Source organism: Hylobates moloch, unplaced genomic scaffold, assembly GCF_009828535.3.
Source record: "Hylobates moloch isolate HMO894 unplaced genomic scaffold, HMol_V3 SCAFFOLD_11, whole genome shotgun sequence".
Taxonomy (NCBI): domain Eukaryota; kingdom Metazoa; phylum Chordata; class Mammalia; order Primates; family Hylobatidae; genus Hylobates; species Hylobates moloch.
Genome location: NW_026652286.1, coordinates 64823617 through 64847423, shown reverse-complemented (window position 1 = coordinate 64847423; position 23807 = coordinate 64823617). Strand labels below are relative to the sequence as shown.

At 38.9% G+C, this 23807-nt stretch overlaps 1 protein-coding gene and 1 long non-coding RNA gene across 4 annotated transcripts in view; one reads left to right on the top strand and one right to left on the bottom strand.

The window, feature by feature from the left end:
- Window positions 1–23807, bottom strand: part of FAT3 (FAT atypical cadherin 3) — a 679936-nt gene that overhangs the window by 602436 nt on the left and 53693 nt on the right. The window lies entirely within an intron of this gene.
- Window positions 7601–17055, top strand: LOC131384571 (uncharacterized). Its single transcript, XR_009215554.1, has 3 exons — window positions 7601–7743; window positions 10522–10666; window positions 16848–17055. It is a non-coding gene; the product is annotated as an uncharacterized LOC131384571 (long non-coding RNA).

The window sequence follows — 23807 nt, the reverse complement described above, 5'->3', positions numbered from 1 at the left end:
GTATTCAGACACGGCACAGCTCAGGATAGCAAATATGCAATGTGCAAGTCACTACTTCCTTTTCCTCAACTCCCTGCCCAATGCCCATGGTGGCTCCCAATAATCCAACACCTGGCCAAGTCAGTTTAAATGCAGTCTGAGGAACCTCTTCCATAAGTGCTCTTGGCAGCCTCTGTGAACCAAGTCTATGGCTGAATTGAATGGTATTTTTCATCCCTACCTGAGCCTACATGCATTCCAGGGTAAAGAATTATCTTATTCTGTCTTGTACCCAATAGTTCCACCTAGACGAGTCTATGGCAAGTAGTAAATGCTCAGTAAATGTGAGCTGAATGAGTAAATGAGATGATGACAGGAGAAATGCATTTTACAGAAAACCTCCAGCTTTCTGATGTCCTTTTCTTAGCAGTCAAATTAAGATTCAGGTTTGCTCATGATGGGCTGATCAGAAAGACCTTGAAAGGAAAAACCATGCCAATGGCCAGTGAATAAAGTAAGCAAACTGCACTAGGATACATCAGTAGGGATTGACAGAGATTACACAAGCACTACTAAATCTTTCAATTATGTCTTTAAAAACACAAGACTTGAAAGAGAGAAACAGACAGGAATGCGTGCCTGGAATTAACATTCTGACAAATACCTGACTCCAGGTTCTACATTTCATTTTATTTATTCATTTTCCACCTTTCCAAACAAAAAGAGGGATGGAGTGAAGGATCTCCATGGTTTACAAAGGCTCATATAATCCAGCATGATGATATCCAATAGAACAAAATAAGAAAAAAAAAAAAGGCAAAATCAAGTTTTATCTTTTTCTTTGTGCTAGCAATAGACAGCAACATAGAATGAACCCTTGATGGCTGTCCTCTTTTCTGCATGACACCTATACTTGTCTCTCAAGGCTCACAAATCACTTCCCAATGGATACCTTCTCTAGCTTGTCCTACATAGGTCCACACTTATCTCCACTATAGCATGACCTGACAATGGCTCATCTCTGTAGCTTAGAATCCTTAGCAGTACAACAAAAGTGGGCACCTAGTAGTGTTTGTTGGACAAGTGGTATGGACTGAATGTGTGTGTCCCTTCCACTCCCAAATTCATATGCGGAAGCCCTAATCCTCAGTGTGGCTATATTTGGAGATGAGGTCTCTATGGAAGTAATTAAGGTTAAATGGGATTATAAGGGTGGGGCCTTGATTGGATAGGATTAGCGTCCTTTTAAGAAACACACCAGAGAATTATTTCTTTCTTTCTGCATGCATGCACCAAGGAAAAGCCATTTGAGGGCAAAGCAAGAAGGCAATTGTCTGCAGGCCAGGAAGAGAGGCTTCATCAGAAACCAAATAGGCCAAAACCTTGATTTGGGATTTTCCCAGCCTCTAGAACTGTGAGAAAATATATCCATTGTTTAATTCACCCAGTCTGTGATATTTTGTTATGGCAGCCCAAGATGACTAAAATGGCAGGAAACTGACAGATTTAATAACGTGGTGGAAAAGCTGCCTCATTGGAAATCTGAATCTCTACCAATTGTGTACTTGTACGCAAGTGGCTTTAGCCCAATACTGCCTTTCCTCATCTCAAATCTGGGTAATATAAAACTTCCTTTCTCTACTCCTAGTGGCAGTGTAAGGGTCTGAGTACCTTTGAGTAATAAAAGATCCTTATGAAAGCAAGGCTGTGATGTATTGTGACTATCAACATACCTGCAGTCCTTTCCTATGTGCTCTCACCATGGGTCTCCTGTAGCTATGAGGGCTAGAAGACCTCCTGAGCCTTTTCTTGAGACCCATCTCTACTCATGTGACCATCATTGTCTAATTGCTCAATTAGGAAAACTGATCACTAATATATTAAATAAAAGAGTATGCATTGTATATTGAAATTGGAAGGAATATATTATATATAATCTGAGGTTCCGCTTCAAATTGAAAACAGTGGTTATATATCAGGGTCATGTGATCATGAGTGTGATTATAATTTCCTTCTTTATATTCACATACACTCTCTAAATGTTCAGCAAATAATTGAATTACTTTTATATTAAGGAAAAGAAAAATTTAACTCTTGAAATAGAAGAAAAGACTGATGATCTGCCCAGCAATCTCACAAGTGAAACCCCCTACCCCCAGCAGAAGGTAAGAGAGTGGCACTTGGAGTAAAAAGAAAGCTCATCCCTCCTCCATGGCCTCCCCTTCATTTCTGCCTGCTAGCTGCCACCCTCTTACAGGAAACCAAAAAGGCTCAGGGAGGTTGGTTACATGCTAAGGTTCCCACATTGCTGTTGTCCTCTATCACTTCAGGTCATTGAGAGCTTGCCTGCCTGCCTGCCTGCCTGCCTGCCTTCCTTCCTTCCTTCCTTCCTTCCTTCCTTCCTTCCTTCCTTCCTCCCTTCCCTTGCAGAGTCTCGCCACGTTGTCCAGGCTGTGGCTATTCACAAGTGCAATCATTGTCCACTACAGCCTCCAACTCCTAGGCTCAAGCAATCCATCTGCCTTGACCTCCTGAATAGTGGTGACTATAAGCGAGAAACACCACATCCAGCTGAGAGCTTATTTTATTCAGAAGTGTTTGGGATGTCCCACCCTTATCACTCTACTCTTCTTAAAATATCTGTGATTTCAGAGTCCAGTGGGAAATGCAGCGTTTGCACAATGCATGCTTCTAGCCCACTGCCAGACACATAGACGATTCTCAATAAATGTCAATCCTATCTCTGCCTACTGAATCTTACACTTCAATGCCTCTTTTAAATAGAAGTGTCATTCCAGGTGGGGAGAATTTGCTATATGCAGTATAACCTCAAATTTTTATACACTATCACAAAAATATGCAGGGACATAAACCGGATTTGCTTAATAAACACTGTAGCATCCTCATTCTGTGTTTTAAAACTACACATGCTAACTTTCTGGAAGACAGAAGGCAAGTGTCACACAAATTAAGTTTCCTCACAAACAAAAGCAGCTGTCTCACCTCACTTCCCATCCCCACGGTCATGTTCAACAGCTCTAACTTTGAAATTACCCTGTAGGTAAGTTAAAATTTGAGGAAAAATACAGTTCTGGACATCTGGATTCATTAAAAAATAACCTAATGCCTTCTTTCCCTAAGGCTAATAATGATAATCCCATACTTAATGTAGTCACATACTGATGCTAAAGATATACACTTAGCATATTTTAAAAATTATTATTCTGTTTATCATTAATCTAAGACTAGGTTTAACCAAAATGCTGTGCCTTGATTACAGGCAACCAATATCCATTAATAAATACACTTGTTTGGATTTCACATCCATGGTTCAATTTTGCCATTTTTTTAGATAAAAGAGGTTGAAGGACAGGCCAAACTTTCATATGCTAGCATCCGCATATACTGTTACTTACACAAATAAATATTTTGTTTGGGGGACTAAACTGCAAGCATTAAAAAAACCCATGATATTGCTAAGTGATATTTTTTCCTTGAAAAAATAATTGAATATTTTTAACTGTGTTCTCTCTTCTAGGCTGAATCCCAAAGTGCAAGGAATTGGCCAGAGGAACATGGAAGGCAAGTTTTAACAGGACAGGGAGCAGAGCACACAAAGATCCAGGGCAATAAAGAAACTCGTGTGTTGGAGAATTTGCATGCTTTTCTGAATGGCTGGAGCACCAATGGTGAGAAAAGTTTTGCAAATCTCCAAAATCCAGTCTAGCTCTGAAATCTTCTGATTTTGGTGATCAGAGTAGATTGGACTTTTCTCTGTGGCTCAGGCCTAGGAAAGCAGAAATAACTTTTGGCCACCAGAATACAATGTGTATTTAGACCAACTCTCTTTGTCCAGAGGTAGGAGGCACACACTATATATCTGTAAGGCAAAGACAGAGACTCTGGGCTCCTCTTTCCACCTGAGTTTCTAACTAGCTAGTGTTCCTCCCCTCTACATCCTGAAGCACAGAGCTGGGCCCCAAAGCTGAGGGTTATGGATTAGATACCATCCCAAACATTAAAGGTGTGATCTATAACGTTCTTACCCTGTCTTCTCTCTACACTCCTTGCTGGGCTTGATTTCATGAGTACAAGTGTCAAGCTCCCACCCAAGGAAGGAGAGAAAGATCCCTTTAGTTAACATGCTTAAAGCGTCAACCCCTCCAACAGGATAGAGTGCTTGAGATACCTCAGGTCAGCACCTTGACTCTGCTGCCTGCACATCTTTGTACTGGACAAGTTATAAGTTATATAAGCTCTTTCAACCTCAGAGTCCTCAACTGAAAAATGGAGAAAATACCCACCTACCTCTGCGTGTGCGTGTGTGTGTGTGTGTGTGTGTAGAATAAAAAGCAGAGTACACGCTTAATGAGTGTTAGATATTTTTGCTATGGTTGGTACCTTAAGAGGACAGTTAAGCGGCTTCTAGCTTCTCATATGTATTTGCAAACTCAAGCCTTTCAAATTAGTATTTAAAATATCACCAGTCTAATTATGTGGAAATTCTCCAATTAGTTAGAGAAGTAACTTGGTGCTACAAGTGGCTGGTCTGCAGCTAAAGAAAGCCACATAAACTCAATCTACCCCTTCTGCTAGTGTTCTCAGAATACTTCTTTTAAAATACATTTTTATTTATTTGTTGATTTATTATTATTTTTTTTTTTTGAGATGGAGTCTCACTCTGTCGCCCAGGCTGGAGTGTAGTGGCATGATCTCGACTCACTGAAATCTCTGCCTCCCAGGTTCAAGCGATTCTCCTGCCTCAATCTCCTGAGTAGCTGAGATTATAGGTACCCACCACCAAGACTGGCTAACTTTTGTGTTTTTTTTTTTTTTTTTTTTTTTTTTTTTGTGGAAATGGGGTTTTGCCATGTTGGAAAGGGTGGTCTCGAACTCCTAACCTCAGGTGATCCACCTGCCTCGGCCTCCCAAAGTTTTGGGATTACAGGCATGAGCCACTACGCCTGGCCTCTCTTATTAAATATTAACGCCACAGAAAACAGAACTTTTGGGCCATGAAAAGGCAGATTGTGCTGGAAAGCATTCATTCATTTATCCAATATACTGATGGCTTATTATGGGACAGGCACCATTAAGGAGCTAGTGATACAGGGTCAGACAAAAAGCTGACAACAATCTTTGCCCCCAAGGGGCTATATTCTAGAGGAGGGAGACTGAAAAGTAAGAAAATAACCATAATACATAAAGTCAAATGATACAAAGGATTACGGAGAGAAAGAAGGCAAGAAAGAGGGATAGGCAGGCAATAGGGTATTCAGATAAGGCCTCATTGAGAAAGGGACATTTGAATAAAGACAAGAAGAAGGTAAGGGAGTGAGCCATGCAGATGATGGGGAAGGGCATAGCAGGCTGAAGATACAGCCAAAGCAAAGGCCATCAGGTGGGAGCAGTCCTTGTATACTCAAGGAACAAGAGGGGACAGTGTGGCAAAACTCAGTGAGTAGAGAATGGTAAAAAACAAAGTCAGAAAAACAAAGGGCCAGATTCTATAGAGTCTTTGCGAAGTTTACTCTCAGACAGGAAACCCTTAGTGTTTTGAGCAGAGAAGGGATAGGATCTGACCAATATTCAACATTACTGAGCTGATGTGTTGCAAAAGGATGACAGCAAAGAAGGGCAGAAGGAAAGAGACCAGTAAAGAGGCCACTGCAATAATCCTGCAGACAGATAATGGGCCCCAAAGCTGAGGGTTATTGATTAGATACCATCCCAAACATTAAAGGTGTGATTATGACATTTTTACCCTGTCTTCTTGACTTGGACCAAGGTAGTAACAATGAAAAGTGAGCAGATTCTGGAAATAATCTGAAGATACGGCCAACAGGATTTGCTGACAAATTGAATAAAAGATTACACATATATATGTAAAATGTGCATACATATATACGTGTGTGTGTGTGTGTTTGTGTGTATGTATGTATCATGGAGACTTCAAGCTGGGAGGTTGGAGCTGCCATTTATTGAGATGAGACAAGTAAGATGGCAGAAGCAGCAAATGTGTGGGGTAAAGAATTGGACATCCATCTTGGACATGTGACGTTTTAGATGCCCTTTAAAGATCTTATTCAGGATGCTGAGAAAAATCACTGAATATATTAGACTATGGAGCATAAGTGTACTAAAATATAGGTTAGAGAGAAGGAAAACTGTTCACCTTAACGTGGACATGAATTGGAATCATCCGACCCAAGAGATTAGCCCTTCAAAAACTAAATTTCTAAACTGCCAGCCAACATGTGTGACTAAAACCATCAAACAGATAACTCACAGAACACCTGCTCATAGATGAGCCAAAAAAGGGATATTTATGATTCTTTTCACAGCCCTGCAAGTCTGTGCATTAAGGCCTAACCTAGTCCTCTGACCCCAAGCCAATGGTGAGTCCCACAAGCAGGGCCTGAAGCTCAGAGGAGATTATTGTTTAGGCTCCAGCAGTTCTGAGGTGGTGTTGTCAGCACATTCACAAGGAATAGAAGGCGAGGCAATGAAATGGGAAACCTTTCTTTTTTCCGGATCAGGTTTAACTGCCCATCACCAAAGAACCAACCAAGTGTGGTCCAGCCAGCCTAGAAGATTAAAAAATGCAAATGTTTCATTTATGATACTCCTTCTTTAGCAACGTTTTTTGAATACTCACCAACACATGACAGAATTTTAGATACCATAGGTTTATTTTAGTTTAAACAAAATCCTTGTCTTCGTACGTAGGGGAGGGAAGGCAAGCAAGACAGGCAAACACATGTCAGTTTATAATACAGATAAACAGATTGATAAGAATTAGCAGTTAAAATGCAGAAGGCATACATTCATCCATTTATTCATATGCTGCTGTATTCCAGGAGAGGATTTAAGATGAGGAAAGGCATAAATAAGCCAGCATGCAGAGTTAAACGACAGGAGATGCAACAAGGGGACTCAGGTACTGACTGGTTTAAGGCTCAAGAGATATCCCTCGAGCCAGTTTCCTCATCTCTAAAACAGAGGATGGACCCAGATGACCTGCTATGGTTGACTATTGGTGCAATGTTGTAGAGCAGATCTTTAGAATTTACTCATCTTGCTCAACTAAAACTTTATGTCCTTTGATTAGTAACTCTGAAACTCTCCCTGCCCTTGAGACCCTGTCAACCATCATGTCACTGATTTTATAAATTTGGCTACTTTAGATTTGTCTTTCTGTGACTTCCTTATTTTACTTTGCATAATGTCCTCCAGGTTCATCCATGTTGTCATATATTGCAGAATCTCCTTCGTTTTACAGGCTGAATAGTATTATACTGTACGTACATACCATGTTTTTTTATCCAATCATTTGTTGATGAACATGTCTTAACCTTTTTCAACTTCACAATTTATCTTATTTCCCAAAGGTACTTCTCAGCCCAGCAACAACTTCCATTTTACAGACATGCCTCCATACATGCACCTATATCATAGACAACTCATTTGCTCTGCAGTTTTTCTGTGCCTGCAGAACGGCTCCAAACTCAGGCCACTTTAACAAATGTGGCTTCCCTGAGTTCTATGACCATTCCAATGTGATCATTTCACAGCAGCACAGTTCTAGAAGAGCTGCTACCTGGGAACCTCTGGCACTTCCAAGCAGACTGGCTCTCTCATGGAACCAGCCATCATTTGGAGAGCTGAACTTGCTTCTTCAGTAAATGTTATAGCTGCTATTTGAAGAGCAAAAGAAAGAAACCACAGGGATAACTTAAGAGAGGAGCACAAGTATTTGGAATGGTGAGGGGAGATCCTGACCAATTAGGAGAAACATGAAATAGAAGATTTAAAAGTCTTGGGATTTTCTTATTATTGCTGCCTACAACTCTACTTCTTGACAGTAGCATTTCTGATCCAAACAGCAAGATGGCAAACCCAGCTCTAAAGTAACTAAATATGGCTGTAGTACAAAATATTATATTGTGCATTAGGTAGAAACAGAGCAGTTATAAAGGACCCATAGTGCTTCTGAACAAGTTTTTCAGCTGCACTGTACATTTACTGCCTTAGATATCACAGCAGGTTTTCACTCCAAACCACCTAAGTGTGTAGACTTTTAAACACCACTTAAACGATCTTCTCCCAAAAGAATTAAATTACCATTTATAGCCTATTCCTCTATGAAAAATTAATGAATTTACTAGCTCCTAGGATGGAGGCCTTCATTTGTTTTATAATGAAAAAAGCTTTGATCTGCAATTCTCCAAGGCTGTGATTGTTTTTATTCTTCAGTTCTTCTCATTAAAAATAAATACCTCCGTTCTCTAAGATACACCTGCAAAGCACTTAAAACACCCATTTGAAGAATGGGAAACCTATTTTAGTCTCCCTGCTAAAGAATCTACTGTTTAAAGTGCTTCTGCAATGGGAAAAGCTCTTTTCTTCAGTACCCAGGCACCATTCTGGGTGGTGAAGGACCAAAATCCAAGGTTTGCACCTAATCACTATTTACAGAGCAAGCTCAAAGGGCAACTTCTTAAAGCCGAAGATCTAAGCTGTAATCAGAATTCCACACATATTGTCTTTTGTTCAAGAGGGAGTAATGAGTCAACTTGAAGTCAGTTTGATTCATTGAATACTTCAGGCTACACCCCTAACTCAGTCCAAACTACCAGCAGTCGCTTTTCTCTAAGAGATGCCACAAGCGTTAATAGCAAAAGGCAAATGAGCTCTTAGTGTATAACCAAAAGATGGCTGGCAACAGCTAGAGTTTTCTTCTCCTATGCTATCCTATGGTAAAATGCTCTTAACTGTGGCTTAAATGTGTTATGTATTACTAAAACAAGAGAAATGTGAAGCTTTTCTAAGTGAACTAGTTATCAGAGACTACTGCTAACTCAAGCATGGTCCTTCAGGAAAACAACTACACCAAAAGCACATACTATATTTGAATAACACCATCCAGTCCACTCAGTTACCATGTGCAGATTACAGAGAGAACTGAATGAACAAACGGGATAAGTTGGAGTCATTCCCTCTGTGCATATAAGAAGGTTCTCAAAGCTATTTCTAGGACTTCGGCATTCACATCCCATTACTCACTGCTTGATTATCCAGGCTTCTGCAACATGAAATTTGGAATAATCAAAAACCCTGGACTGATCCCATCACTGGCAGTGATTGCCTAGAAGTCAATAGAAAAGACCTGAACCCTGAATTTTTCCAATCCACAGACACTGCATACTGAACCTCTGCAATAAATCAACTGCCGGAATGACAAAGCATCACCAGCAATGTGTATCCCCACTGCCAAAACTGGGGAGAGTTTCCCATTAGGAACTGTCTCTGATCTAAAGCCTCAGGTCAACAGAAAAGGGAAGGCAGTCAGTCTCCAGGGAGAGAGAGGGAGTCACGCTGTTTTAAGCAGCAGTTTTTGCCGACACTCTCATCTTGGGGAAAAGCACAAGCAGTGGCACACAAAATTGCTGTCAAGCTGTGTGCCCCCTGCCTGCCATCCTGCCGGCCACACCCCATGTCCTGGAGGAGAAGTAGGAAACAAGGTGGAACATTCTAGAAAACAAAATATACAATCCTCCAAATAAGCCACATTGCCATTTCTACCCTCTGCTACCTTAATTCAACACATATAGACAGATACATAAGGACTACAGATACGTCTTCTTAATTTTGGCACCAAATTTAAAATATACAAATGCCTCTTCTTATGAGACAAAACAGGACATGCGCAAGGGAACCAGATAGATGATTCTTCTGCCAAGATAACTGTTTTTTCCTAAGCATAAAGGGAATACATTAGAAGTTGGCTAAGATTATTTCATAGAAACAGAGACCTAAGTGTCTGTCCCAAGATATCACATAGATGATCAATAGCCACTGTGTTGCCCCTCAAATGAGCTACAATAGTGTTGTAAGAATGGGATACTCCCCTCAATAGAACACGTTCAGCACTTAACCATCTGAAATGTGCATTACTTCTCCCAGTATCCTCTTTCCCATTCCTACACATAAAAGCTTGCACAGCATATTCGCTTTTTTCCACAATAGAAAGACTAACCATTTAGCAAAATAATAACAATATTAATAATAATACATCAATAGGTAATAGCTTGTCCTTACCAAAAACCATATGTACATGCAATTGTATGTCTAACTAGAAAAATAAACTATGTTTTTAGAAATTGTAATCTTAGCTGTGCACATGCAACACATAAGCAGAGTCTGCAGAGCTCTCTTATACTCTGCACTCTCTCATTCCTCCCTGTTAAAAATGGAAGACATCAGTCTTCTGTCTTCAGCATGCAGCCTCAACTTCTCTGAACACTCCCTAATTCATGTTCTAGAGATATTCACTGATTTCATGACATTCCACTGCCCTCCTGTGTTTCTGCTCACCTCTCATTCCCACTGAGGGGAGGAACCAGAAAAATAATACCTATAATGTCATTTTCCTAATAGAAAATTCTATCACCCATGAGCTATGAGCATCTAACTCCAATCTAGATGAAAACTCCTGTTTCTGATGTCCCTGAGGTAATAGTATCTTTGGCTATATTTCAGCAATGCAATTTCACCCAGAAGATATTTATAGAGGATCTTCCACATGCCAGCACTGTACTTGGCTCTGGGAAACAAAAAAGCATGCGACAGTCTGGCCATCCTGTGGAGAAGCTGACCTGCCAGCATTCCCCGGACACTATATGAGGTACTCTGTTGGAAGCACGTGCAAACAGCTAGGGGCAAGAGTGACAAAGTCTTCTTAGTAGTCAACCTCTGCAAAGTTCATCTAAAAAATCCAACACAGGGTTTTCAAATGCAGTGTGCCCTTAGGTTGACAAATGGATTCAACATGCAAGAACCTGAGGGTGGGAGGGGCCTATTCAAGAGCCCTGACTATCTTCCCACCCTAATCCTGCTGAGTCCTGTGCTCCAGGAAGGATTTTCCAGGCTCTAATCTCTTATAACATAATATTCTCCTTCTGACCCCTTTATCTTTTCTTTAACCTTAAAATCTAATAGATGGAGTCCTAAGAGTTGGAACAAAAGCCAGTGAGCAGTAATGGCATTAGGAATTCATTGCCTCCTTTGCAATACTCATATCAGATCCCAGGCCTTTTACTAACATAATTTGCTTTTCTCCCATTGTGAACCCCACCCTCCACCCAAATGGAAACACTCCCTGTAGTTCTCAGAGGCGTTACCCTTTTACACTTTCCTATCTCTGACATGCTGCATCCATTGCCATAATGTTTTCCCTCCCTTTCCTACATGTCCAACCATCAAGTCAGCTCAAATGTCTCCTCCTATACCACCTTCATCCGAATAAAGGTGCACTTTATTCTGCACCTAGCTTTCTTTTTTATTCACTCTACGTTTATTGAGGCTTATCCTATGCTGTACTTGGTTCTGAGGATGTAGAAATAAATGAATACAATTTGCTCCAAGCCCTCAGGAGACTCGCAGAAACACATAAATATAGAAATGCAATACAAAAAGATAAGAGATTTAATAAAAGTTCCCAGAATTCTTTTGTGTCCCGAGACACAAAAGACACAATATTACCTCCTTGGGTGGGTCACAAAGAGGGACTTATCACCCCTTCTAAAATTTAAGGTGTTTGAAGGGCAGGTCAATGTCTGGTTCAGGCATCTCAAGGTGCACTAACACAATAAACTATAAAATAAAATAATCAATGCATGCTTGAATGAAAGACATATCAAATTCACCCTGTGGATCTCACTTTATGCACGGGCCACTTTAACAAATGCTGCCAGAAAACATGAAGACATGCTATTCCAGTCCCACTGAGAAGGGGTAAGACAAGTACATCACTTAGCTCTTAGTTGTCCCTGAATTGAACGTGAAATCAGAAGCCATTCAAGTGAACAGGTCATCATTAACTGCAAAAGCTGCCAAAGAAACTGGATTCAACTCTTTGGGCATTCACTGAGCTGCTGGCTCAAAAGTCTCTGAAACCCAAACCATGAAAACTAATGAGCAGAGAATCTAGGAGGTGTTACAGAGCCAGTGTACCGATAAAACCAGGATTACCTAACTGTCGCAGCACCCAGGATGTGTCGGAAAATGATTTAAAGCTTAATTTTTAAGGTGGTGGTTTGGTGTCAAAAACTGTGACTGATGAACTTTATAATGTTCCAACCTACATGTTAAGTAAAAAACCTGAATGCCTCTTCACTCATGGGCAAAACTTGTCACTGACTAATAAGTCTCAGATTTTATTTTGTTTTAGTGGAAATAAAATGGTTAGTAGTATGACCTTTTCTGGAAGGATAACACCAGGATTATGGAGGAAGATTTTTCCAAGGATTAAGACAATCGGGCTGGGCTGTAGACAGAGCACGGAACACCTACTAAGTGCTGGACACAGTCATAGGCTTTGGGGACACAGCCACAAGTAAAAGAGATGATCATCTCTACTATCTGTTTAAGGTTATAGATAAGTAAATAAGTGAATAATTTAGTATATCTGCTGGTGATGATTACTATAGAGCAAAATAAAATAAAAACAGGATCACAGACTTTCTTTGTTCTAGGGCAAAGAAAATTTTCAATTTTCAATTGCCTGGTCAGGGAAGGCCCAAGTGAAAAAAATGCATAAATCAGAATTGGTGATATAAGTAAACAATCATTTACAGAGCATAAGCTATGTACAAAAATACTATTAGGCATTGTCAAGTATTAAAATCAAAACAAGATGCTTTGTACACTTAGGATCCTTAAAGCATTTAAAAACAATTTTAATTGGCATAAATTACATATATTTATGATTTACAACATCCTTTTTTTTGTTGTTGTTGAGAATAATTTTTTTTTTCTTTTTTTTTTTTATTATACTTCAGGTTTTAGGGTACATGTGCATAATGTGCAGGTTTGTTACATATGTATCCATGTGCCATGTTGATTTCCTGCACCCATTAGCTCGTCATTTAGCATTAGGTATATCTCCTAATTTGTTCAAATCCACGTAGAGAATGCGATGTTTGGTTTTTTGTCCTTGAGATATTTACTGGAAAATGTGTTTCATTTCATCCAACTCATCATTTTTTATGGCTGCATAGTATTCCATGGTGTATATGTGCCACATTTTCTTAATCCAGTCTATTGTTGTTGGACATTTGGGTTGGTTCCAAGTCTTTGCTATTGTGAATAGTGCCGCAATATTTTTGAGATAGAGTTTCACTCTTTATGCCCAGGCTGGAGTGCAGTGGTGTGATCTTGGCTCACTGCAACTTCCGCCTCCCGGTTCAAGTGATTCTCCTGCCTCAGCCTCCCGAGTAGCTGGGATTACAGGCATGCTCCACCACACCCAGCTAATTTTGTATTTTTTAGTAGAGATGAGTTTTCACCATGTTGGACAGGCTGGTCTTGAGCTCCTGACCTCAGGTGATCCACCCGCCTCAGCCTCTCAAAGTGCTGAGATTACAGGCATGAGACACTGTGCCTGGCCAACATCATGCTTTCATGTATGAATACACTGTGAAAGTATTAAATCCTTAAAGTCCCATAATGGAATAAGATGCAGAAAAAAATGGCTAATACAAGGCAGGTGACAATAAGTCCTGATAAAGGGATTTAAAGTCTTCAGATCAGACTACAGACATCAGAAAGGTCCTCAAGGAGCTTCAGGCATTTGAAACAGAGCTTAAAGAAGGGACAATGTCTTTGGGAGGCCAACGTGGGCAGATCACCTGAAGTCAGGAGTTTAAGGACAGCCTGGCAAATATGGTGAAATCCCATCTCTACTAAACATACAAAAATTAGTCGGGCGTGGTGGTGTGTGCCTGTAATCCCAGCTACCCAGGAGACTGAGGCAGGAGAATCACTGGAATCCAGGAGGTGGAGGCTGCAGTGAGCCACGATCGCGCCACTGCACTCCAGTCTGGGCGAGAGAGAGAGAGAGACTGTGTCTCAAAAAACAGAAGGGACAATGTTTGCACAAGTCAGATGGTGGGGATGGAGATTTGAAGAGTAGGACCCTTGAATATGAGAACTCTAGTTTAAGCTACTAGGAAAAGGAGTAATCCAAACATACAATCATTTCTCCCAGGTCCCACTGAAATCCAGGTCTAATGTTCTCATGCAGTGGACCAGTGAGTGATTAGGGTGGCTGACTAACTCCAGAGAAGCCTTTGTTTCTCATTATTAATTCAATACCTTTGATTGAGCACTCACCATCTGGCAGTTACTATGCTAGGCTCTGAGGAAAAGTCACTTAAGACTCATGCCTGCCCTTAAGAATATCATAGTTTAGGACCGGGGAGAGATGAATGAGTCAGTGATTGGCATTCAGTGCCACAGATGCACAACTGGAGTTAAACACAGGCCCTGCGGAAATGCAGAAGAAAGGCATCCTGATCAGCAAGGGAGTTTGTGGAAGGCTTTCCAGGCAGCCAGATCCTTGAACTCATTTGCATGTGTTTAATTAAATTGTTATTTTCTGATTACAAAATACATCTATACTTGTAGAAACTTGCAAAATAAAATAAATTATAAATATAAAGATATAAAAATCACCTATAATCCTATCATCTAAAGAGCTTCTATTAATTTGAAGATATTTCCTTCCAGTAATCTTTTGCAATCTCTCTTCCCCTCCCCACTTAACATACAGACAGTAATGTACAAATGGGAAAACATATACATGTGTTTGTGTTTCATACTCTTGTCATTTAATGTTATAGGTTTTATCTTATCAAAAAATCTTTGACAATACAAAGCTAATAGCTATGTAATATTGCACAGTATTTATTAAATCAATCCCTTACTGCGTATTTAATTGCTTCAAATACAGTATTTTTTGCTATTATAAGTAGTAGCAATAAACATATTTGCACATAAATATATATTTCATTAAAACAGATTCTTAGAGGTGGAATTATTAAGTCAAAGAGAACCTAGATTTTAAGAAGTTGGCTTGAGTTTTGAAGAACAAATAAAAATAAAATACTAGGAAATGGAAGAACAGGGTTGACACAGGGAATTGTATGTACGAAGGTCTCTCATGAAACAGCATGACAAGGTTCAGGAAATTCAAGTCATTTGGTAAGGCTAGATCAAATGGTGTATGTGTGCTGGGTGAGGGAGTGGCCTAATAAAGACGAAGCTGGAGAAATGGGCAGACAACAAAGCATGAACAGCCTTGGGAGCTGAGTTATAGAGATCTAACTGATCATAGAGTAGTTAGTTATGAGGACCTCTGAAATATTTTAAGAGGTTCATGATCCTGTTTGTGATTTAGAAAGGTAATGCTTGCAGCAATGACAGATAGCTGCAGCTGGCAGAAAAGACATTTTTGAGGGCTACTGCAGCGATCCAGGAGCAAAGTAAAAATTACCTTAAGCAAGACAGCAGAAATGCACAAAAAGGATACATACGTGTTTTCAACATTTTCATTCCCACTAATTAGTTACTGCTGTATTTCTTAAATGTCAATTTCCAGTTTCAAAGTACACCTTTTCAATCAATTCCAAAATCTTCTGAGCATTTTTTAAAAACTTTTTCCAAACCACTACATCCAGGCCTCTCAAATCATTTTCTTTCCTATACCCAATGTTCATAGCTGCTATAAAAACAGGCTTTTGTCATATTAAATCTGTATGATAAAATGGAAAAGCTAGTCAGGGAGTCAAAGAACCTCAGCTCATGTCTTCGATCATTCTTTAGCAAGTCACTAATGTTCCCTCTTCCTTGAAAGGACGCTTTAGCACTAGTTCAACAATATAGTCTTTTTTGTTGTTGTTGTAATCTATGCATACCTATGATTTTATACTAGATTTGTAGGAAAAGATTAGTTGAAAAACTTTATTTTTACTGGAAAACACATTTGCTTTAGAAACTTAAGTCAATTAATATTGATTCAATAAAGCAAGGTAACTGAGATCATGGCTTAAGGCTGACTGGCTTCAAATCCTTGTTCCACTACTAACCTAGCATGAGACTTGGAGAAATATTCTGAACCTCAGTTATCTTACTGTTTTAGTGGGGATTTTAAAAAGTACCTCCTTTTTGTGAGGTTGGTCAATGGGTACAAATATACAGTCAGAAGGTGTGAGTTCTAATGTTCTATAGTAGAGTAGGGTGACTCATTAGCAGCAACATATTGCATATTTCAAAGTACCCGGAAGAAAAAACTTGAGATGTTCCCAGTACATAGAAATGATAAAGACTCAAGGTGATGAATGTCCCAAATACCCTGACTTGATCACTACACATTCTATGCATGCAACAAAATATCCCATGCCCCCATAAATATGTAAAATATTATGTATCCATGAACAAAGTACCTCTTTTTTTGATGTGTGTGTGTGTGTGTATACATGCACTCACACATGTGTGAAGATAATTGATTTAATACATGTAAAGCACTTAGAAAAGTAAATGAATGATACATAGCATGTGTTCAATAAATTAAATAATTATAATAATTATTCAAAAAAGGGATACATAGAAAGGATATTAAGCTGCTTGACTCTACAAGATTTGGTGATTTATTCCAAAGATAGTAAAGAACCCCTATAACTTCCCATGTAAGAGGCAGGGGTGGCATAACAGCTGCAGCAGCAGTCAGGGAAGAGAGAGGCTGAGCCACACACTAGGGTTGATCACTCCATGGACAGAAGCAGCTGAGTTCTGATGGATATTTAAATAAAACTGCATATCCTAAGGTCATTGTAGTATGCACAGCACACAGGGCTTATAAAGTCTTATATAAAAGGTTTAGTAATATAATTTTAAATAATATTTATTTTCCTTGGACCCACATTTACATTACTCATGCTGGGATTTCACCCACTTGGTATGGCCATTTCCTATTTAAGAGTTACTGTTTTCATTTCCTCATCTTCTCTTGGCATTCCTGTCCTTAGAATCCAACAGCACCCACCACCAGAGGAGGGGAAGCCACTCATGCTGTAAACTCAGAGTGAACAGGACACACTTGATCAACAAGCATGGAACATATCCTACTCCAGGTACACCGTCTCCTGAGATGGGCTGGTCTCCGGAGAAATATCCCTCCCTCTAGCTCCATACCTTTACTAATTGTTACTAATGACAGGAAACCTAAGATGAATTGCTGCATGTTCAAAATTAACTATGTGCAAATAGGATTCAAAACTAAAGAACTAAAGAATTGACTCACAACTTGTTTTTATTCCTCTATTTATTTTGACAGGTTCTTATAATTTGCTTATATAGGAAAGTTACGTGTATGTGTATATATATGTATATATATAAACTTCATAAAAATATATACTTCATAAAGAATACATATTTAAATAGTTGTCTACACAACACAACTTCCATCACCATATATTACATAAGGAGATTTCTAGATTTAACCACCAAAAAATACAATCCAAACATTGCACTTAGGAAACCCAAAGAGGCCCAGCAAAACTCAAAGGTATAGAACATCCAAATACAGGCCTACCTATAAAAATAACTACTATGGCGAAGCACAAAAATGAGAAAATGTTTGTACCAAAGTCAAAATTCTTTATGATTGTCTCAACATCATTCTATAGGGAGCAAACCCTAATGAGATATCCCTAACAAAACCACTCTCTAATAGTTGATTAATTACTCATAAAAGTTTATTAAAGGATTAATGCATACCTTCAACATGTAACTTTAACATAAAATACATAACTATAAGCTCATTCACCAATCGTTTGAGAAAGGTCAAGCCCTCTTATCCAGCCACTCCTCCTCCCCTCAGGAATTTCTGTGGGTTAGAATTTCAGTGTTCTATTTTTTGACACAGGGTCTGACTCTGTAAGCCAGGCTGGAGTGCAGTGGTGCAATTACAGCTCACTTTGACTTCCCAGGCTCAGCTGATTCTCCCATCGGTCAGCCTGCTGAGGAGCTGGGACTATGGGTTTGTGCCACCAGGCCCAGCTAATTTTTTTGTGTTTTTTCGTAAAGGTGGGGTTTTGCCATGTTGCCCAAGTTTATGCTTTTTTAAAAAAAAAAAAGATTGACTTTTTAGAATCAGGGGTTACATGTACAGGTTTGTTAGAAATGTATATTGTGTGATTCTGAGTTTGGAGTACAAGTGACCCTGTCACTCAGGTGCTATGCACAGTAAGCAACAGGTAGCTTTTCAACCCTTGCCCTCCTCTCTCTCTCTCCACTCTAGTACTCTCAGTGTCTATTGTTGCCATCTTTACACCCATGTATGCCCAATGCTACCACTTACAAGTGGGAACATGCTGTATTTGGTTTTTTATTCCTGTGTTATCTCACTTAGGACAACGGCCTCCAGCTGCATCTATGTTTCTGCAAAGGACATGATTTCATTCTTTTTTATAACTGTGTAGTATTCCAAAGTGTGTATGCACATTTCCTTTATTCAATCCACCGCTGATGGGCATCTAGGTTGAGTCCATGTCTTGCTGTTGTGAATCGTGCTGCGATAAACATCTGAGTGCTTGTTTCTTTTTGATAGATCAGTTAATTTTTCCTTGGGTATATATCCAGTAATGATCTGCTCTGTCTTGCATGAAACAGCAGACAGAGTTAATTGTCCATGATTTCCATTTAGGCATTCTTCAAAAACAAAGCAATAACTTAGGAATACTTAAAAAACAACCTGGTAGATGTTATATCTTGGCAGAAACTTTCTGGAACCTAGCTTTTTCCTAGCATTTAACTTGGTTTCCCAGAAGCAACTATCTTTACACAAGCACATTTCATTAATTTATATAATATTTAATTAAAACATATAAGTACAACTGGTATCAGCAAGTTTGAAAACAACAAAAATTGATTATTGTAAACACCTAGCAACTGCTAGGTGCAAAAGTATGTGGGCCCACTAAAAAATAAGCTACAGCTGCAAGCAATCAGTGAGTCACAGGCATCAGTCAGATTGTTTTAGAGTGGGAACAGTGTGTCTTGGAGCCAGAAAGGAACGTAAATGGGTTAGCTAAGAAAGTTACTACTAGAAATGGAAATTATGTTATTAAAAATAAGATTGTCCTAAGAGGTTATACCAGTTAGCTATTGCCACAATAATGCTACATAACAAACTACCCCAAACTCGATGGCATACTCCAATAAACATTCTATTCTCATGCTCCTGGGTTCCCAACTCAGGTGTGATCTAAGTAGGCCAGTGGCTCTGCTTCAAACAGTAGATCTAGCTGAGCTTGACTCCCCACTACAGATTGTGCTAAGTCTACTCTATACATACTTGTTCAGGCACCCAGGGCAAAGAGGCAGCAACTACTTGGGGAAGTTCTTCTCCTGGCAATAGCAAAGCACAACAAACCTTTTAAACCTAGTGTCATGAATGCTAACATTCCATTGGCCAAAGGGAGTCACATAGCCATACCAGAAGTCAAGGGACAGGTAGTAGACACCACCATCTTAGATGCCAAAGAAAGTCGCAGACCAAGGTCAAGATCCTGGCGTGAGTAAATATACTCCTCCCATGAAGATGGGGGAAGCAAGTGAATATTTTCAACTTTCCACCTCATGTACCAAGATAAAATGCTTACTTGCAGTTCTAAATGTGTAAAATTCTGCTGCTTAAAACTAATTTTCAGTGTCACTTTTGGCTCTAACTTCTATGATTTTACAATTTTGTGACTAATTTGATAAAAATGTATTATATTGCTAGGCTGATGGGCAATGTTAATACAACTAAAAAAGGGTTAGTGTATTAGCCATTGTTTCGTAAAATAGTTTGTGTTAAAGAAAATATTTTGGTTCGGGACTATTTGCCCATGCAAATTCAAGCACAGGGAACTACAATTTGGCAGAAAAAGGATTCTGTCATGTGTCAACAAAGTGGCCTCTTTTTCATATTCAGTACTTGATTTAATAAGATATGAGATTCTTTTTAAAAATATTGTTACTTTATATGTATCACACACATATGACATCATAAACATGTGATCAACTATGCACTCTTAAAATTTATTCAAATCTTAATGGTGAAAACATTCTAAAGGTGAGATACCTAATCCAACTTCTTCATTTTTTAACCTAGGAGAGTTGCTGGAAAACTGGAATTATGAAAAATAAAAGGTTATGATAAGCAAGCATAAATGTACATAAGTCTTGCATTTAAGAATCATTATCATCCAAATGAGCATTTAGAGGTATTTCTTATTTTACACAACTCATGTGCTTCTGAAAAGTAAACCAACCAATTGGTAGCTACATGTTACCTTGCTGGTAGAGACTTAAGTGTGGTCTTCTGAAGTGAAGAGGAGTAGTGAGATGGTGAACATGATGAACCTAATAATCAAGGTGGACTTTGAAGGACAGATAGGTGTTGGATAAAATGAAAGAAAGTAAGGAAACAGATTCCAGAAAAGCTGGGGGAGGGGTGTCATAAATCAAGTCATGGAAATAAGAATAAGCATGCTTATTCTTATGTTTGCCTATCAGCAGAACCAGAGATGAGCCGAGAGGACTGTTTGCATTTAAAAAAATATATAAGGTTGAATAAGGTTGAAGCCATTTATTGCAGCATTGGAAATCCAGACACAGGAGTTTGGATTTCATATGGTAAGGGTGTTAAATGTAAGTGGCTAAAAGTGGGAAATTACTCTGGCAATATGGAAGGATTGCTAGGGAGAAAGAAAAGAGACATAAACATCTTGGAGAGGGCTGCATCCCTAATCCAGCATGAGACAAGAAGATGAGGGTCTGGCCTAGGATTATTGCACCCGTGATGAAGAGATGGATGGAGAGGCTCCTATTTTCAATGTGGTACCTGAAAAGACTGGAGAATCAAGGTTTGGAGTTCATGGCACACACTACAACAGAAGTTCCCTGTTACTGTTGCTATGGTTTGCATGTTGCGCTAAATACCTGACAAACACAGCTAAAATATTGAAGTAACTCATGTGCATGTGTGCAAATAGGGCCACCTTTTAGAACTGTCTCCTAACCATCCCCATTTACAAAGTTGCTGTGCTTTCATAGGAACCTAAAAGTTTCCAAAAGCTGTGAAAAGCTCTTTATGTAAACATCTGTAGAAGTAAACAGCACAGCAAAATAAACATATAAGAAAAAGTGCCCACAGACTCATAGGGAAGGTCAAGAGTTCAGTGTTCTATTTTCTTTTCCATTTTAAAAAAGGTAAAATGAGACTATTAAGATGATTTTAAGATAAATATAATATAGCTCTGTCCCTAAACTAGTAAAGAAAACACAGAAATAGAATAATATAAAGCTTTTAACTAAATGTAAAAAAATTTCAAAGGTTTAAAAATATCTGTACACTCTTGGCCAAGATGTATTCTAGAAGAGGTCCCATATAGGTGAATTACTTGAAAATCCTTTAAAATTGACATACTGTATTCACAGAAGAGTTGAAAAGAAACCTGAAACGGTCAAGAAAATTAATACTTCTGAAGTGCTAAAAAATCTGGGTCTTTAAATTTAAAGCTACCATTTAAAACATATTTATACTATTTAATTTCTTAGAAAACACCCTTTGTCATTCATACAAAATCAAATATCAGTGACTCTCCAAGTTACTAGAAATTTTTAAATGAAGACCAAATCAAGAAGGTTTACAATATGTATTATTTCAGTATTAAGTAGGGGTTTATTTGTTCAAAAAAAGAGAAATCTCCCTTAATTATGCTCAACCAATTCTCTATTGTCATGTTCTAAATTATGCACGTGAAGAAAACAGTGAAGAAAGAACACAGAAGAAAATTTGAAAATTCAAGAACCTTAGTGCCCAGAAAGGATATTGAGGATACAAACTGATTAAAGTAATAACGAAAGTTTCAGAAATATTAGGACCTAATTTTTTAATAAGGAAGCTGAGGAATACTATCATAATTTTCATTTAATTTTTGGTAACAGCAGACATTTCATTATGGGCTATAAAAACCAATGTGTTAAGCCCCGCACTAAACTTGCAACCTGCTGATAAACAAACCCCTCATAAAGTTGGTTTATTATATCAGAAATATTCTAATAAACATAAACATATTCTACAAATCAAGCAAGTATACATGCTAACTTACATCAGCTCAGAAGAAGAATGGTTAAAGCAAATGAGGAGATAAGGACATCATTTTGTATCTTTGTAGAATAACAGGATTCAAGAGACTTAGAGCCCCATGCAGACATTAACTTAATCCTCAGAAATCTATTCTGACCACAGAGCTTTATAGTCTTCCTCTAATTTAGTCTCGTAGCCCTTTCTGTTCTTCTTCTCTCACCATCTTCTGGACCCTCTGACTTTCATTCCATTTTACTCAGAGGTTCTGTAACAACTTCATTTGCCAGCTTTTAAATTATTTTGATAAAGTGTATGATATACAGTTATTACAACTAGGACCGCAGGAAACATTACCAGATCGATATCACCATCTCCCATTAAATGGCAATTCAGTGTGTCAGTAATTTCCTTTCATTGCACTTCAAATCCTAAAATACCCAAGATCTTTTTTATTATGTCCTCTACAATCCCTGCAGGCTCCGAATGTTACAGAATCTAGAAAGGGGCAGGGATAGGAGGGAGGAGGGAGATGAGGGAGAAGGACTTAATAGGACTGCTACAAGGATGTTAAAGAAGTAATTTAACTTTTCCCCAAAAGTTGAAGCTATTTTAAAGGCAGAGATACAAGTTCCCCAGAAACAGGTTTGGCATCACTTTTATAAAATACATGAAATAATGGCAGGGGGTATAAAATTTGGGAAAACATAAAAACTGGTGGATCAGACTCATAATTTCATAGATACTATTGTTAGAATAGGCCGAGATTCATTTAAGTAAAATAAAGGATTGATTTATAGAAAAATGTGAGGTAAATAGTGGCATGGGGGATGCCCAGCAAGGCCAAACTGGTTGAAAGTGCCGTTAGGAAAAATCTGTTTATGAAAAACATAGTCCTCCAGGGCCCTTGGAGTAAGCTTCTCCCAGTTTCCCTGTTGACAGACACAACACTGGGCAAGGCTCATGGCCAGAGCTCCATCTGTCAGCTGGACAGCAGGTTTGCAGATGAATACTTTATTTGGCTCATGAGTTCTTAATTTTGCAAAAGGTCTAGCAAGCTTCCTTGGCAATACTTCCCTTAACAGGCCTATTCAAAGTCTTGCATAACAGAAGTAAGGATGGCCTGAGGATCCCTTTCCATAACATTTCAGTCATTTGGGGCACATTTTCCCCAGGTTGTCACACCCCACATTCCATGTTCTCCTTAAATGGCCCCTCTCCCATGCAGCTTTCCGTCTTCATTCTCTCCCATCCTCCCTTCAATCTACTTGTGATTTCCCCCCTTTAAATATCTACCACATTTTGCTTCTTTCTTTCTACTGGCCTAACTCATATTCTCCCTTTTATGTGGGTTATATTGTATTATTCATTAGAAGCTCCTTGAGCAATAGGATCCATGTCTCATTTATCTCCCTGACCATCCTGTCCTCTAATCCATCAACACCACTACTTAGTAATTCACAATACGTCACGCATTTACTAAGAACTCAGACGGTAGTTTAATTCTGTCATGAGAATGCAAAGTTTATGCTGGAACAGAGAATCTTTAACCAGAAATTGGCATAGCCCACTCAGCCTTATGTGTTTGATTTCTACTCTGCTTGGAGCTTTCCATGCAGGTGTGACTCCCAAGGAGCTGGGCAAAATGAACACTGGTAACCCCCTCCTCAATTTCCCCGTCAAGGCTTTACAGCAGCTTTGCTGCTCCTTCCATCACCTCTCCATCTGATGTGTGCAGAACTTTACAACATCAATAATAGAGAGTTTCTTGATGCATAAGCTAGGGATTTTTCCTTCTGCAATCCCAGAGAAGGGAGATGGAGGACAATGACTGCTTGACAGAGTTGGTCTC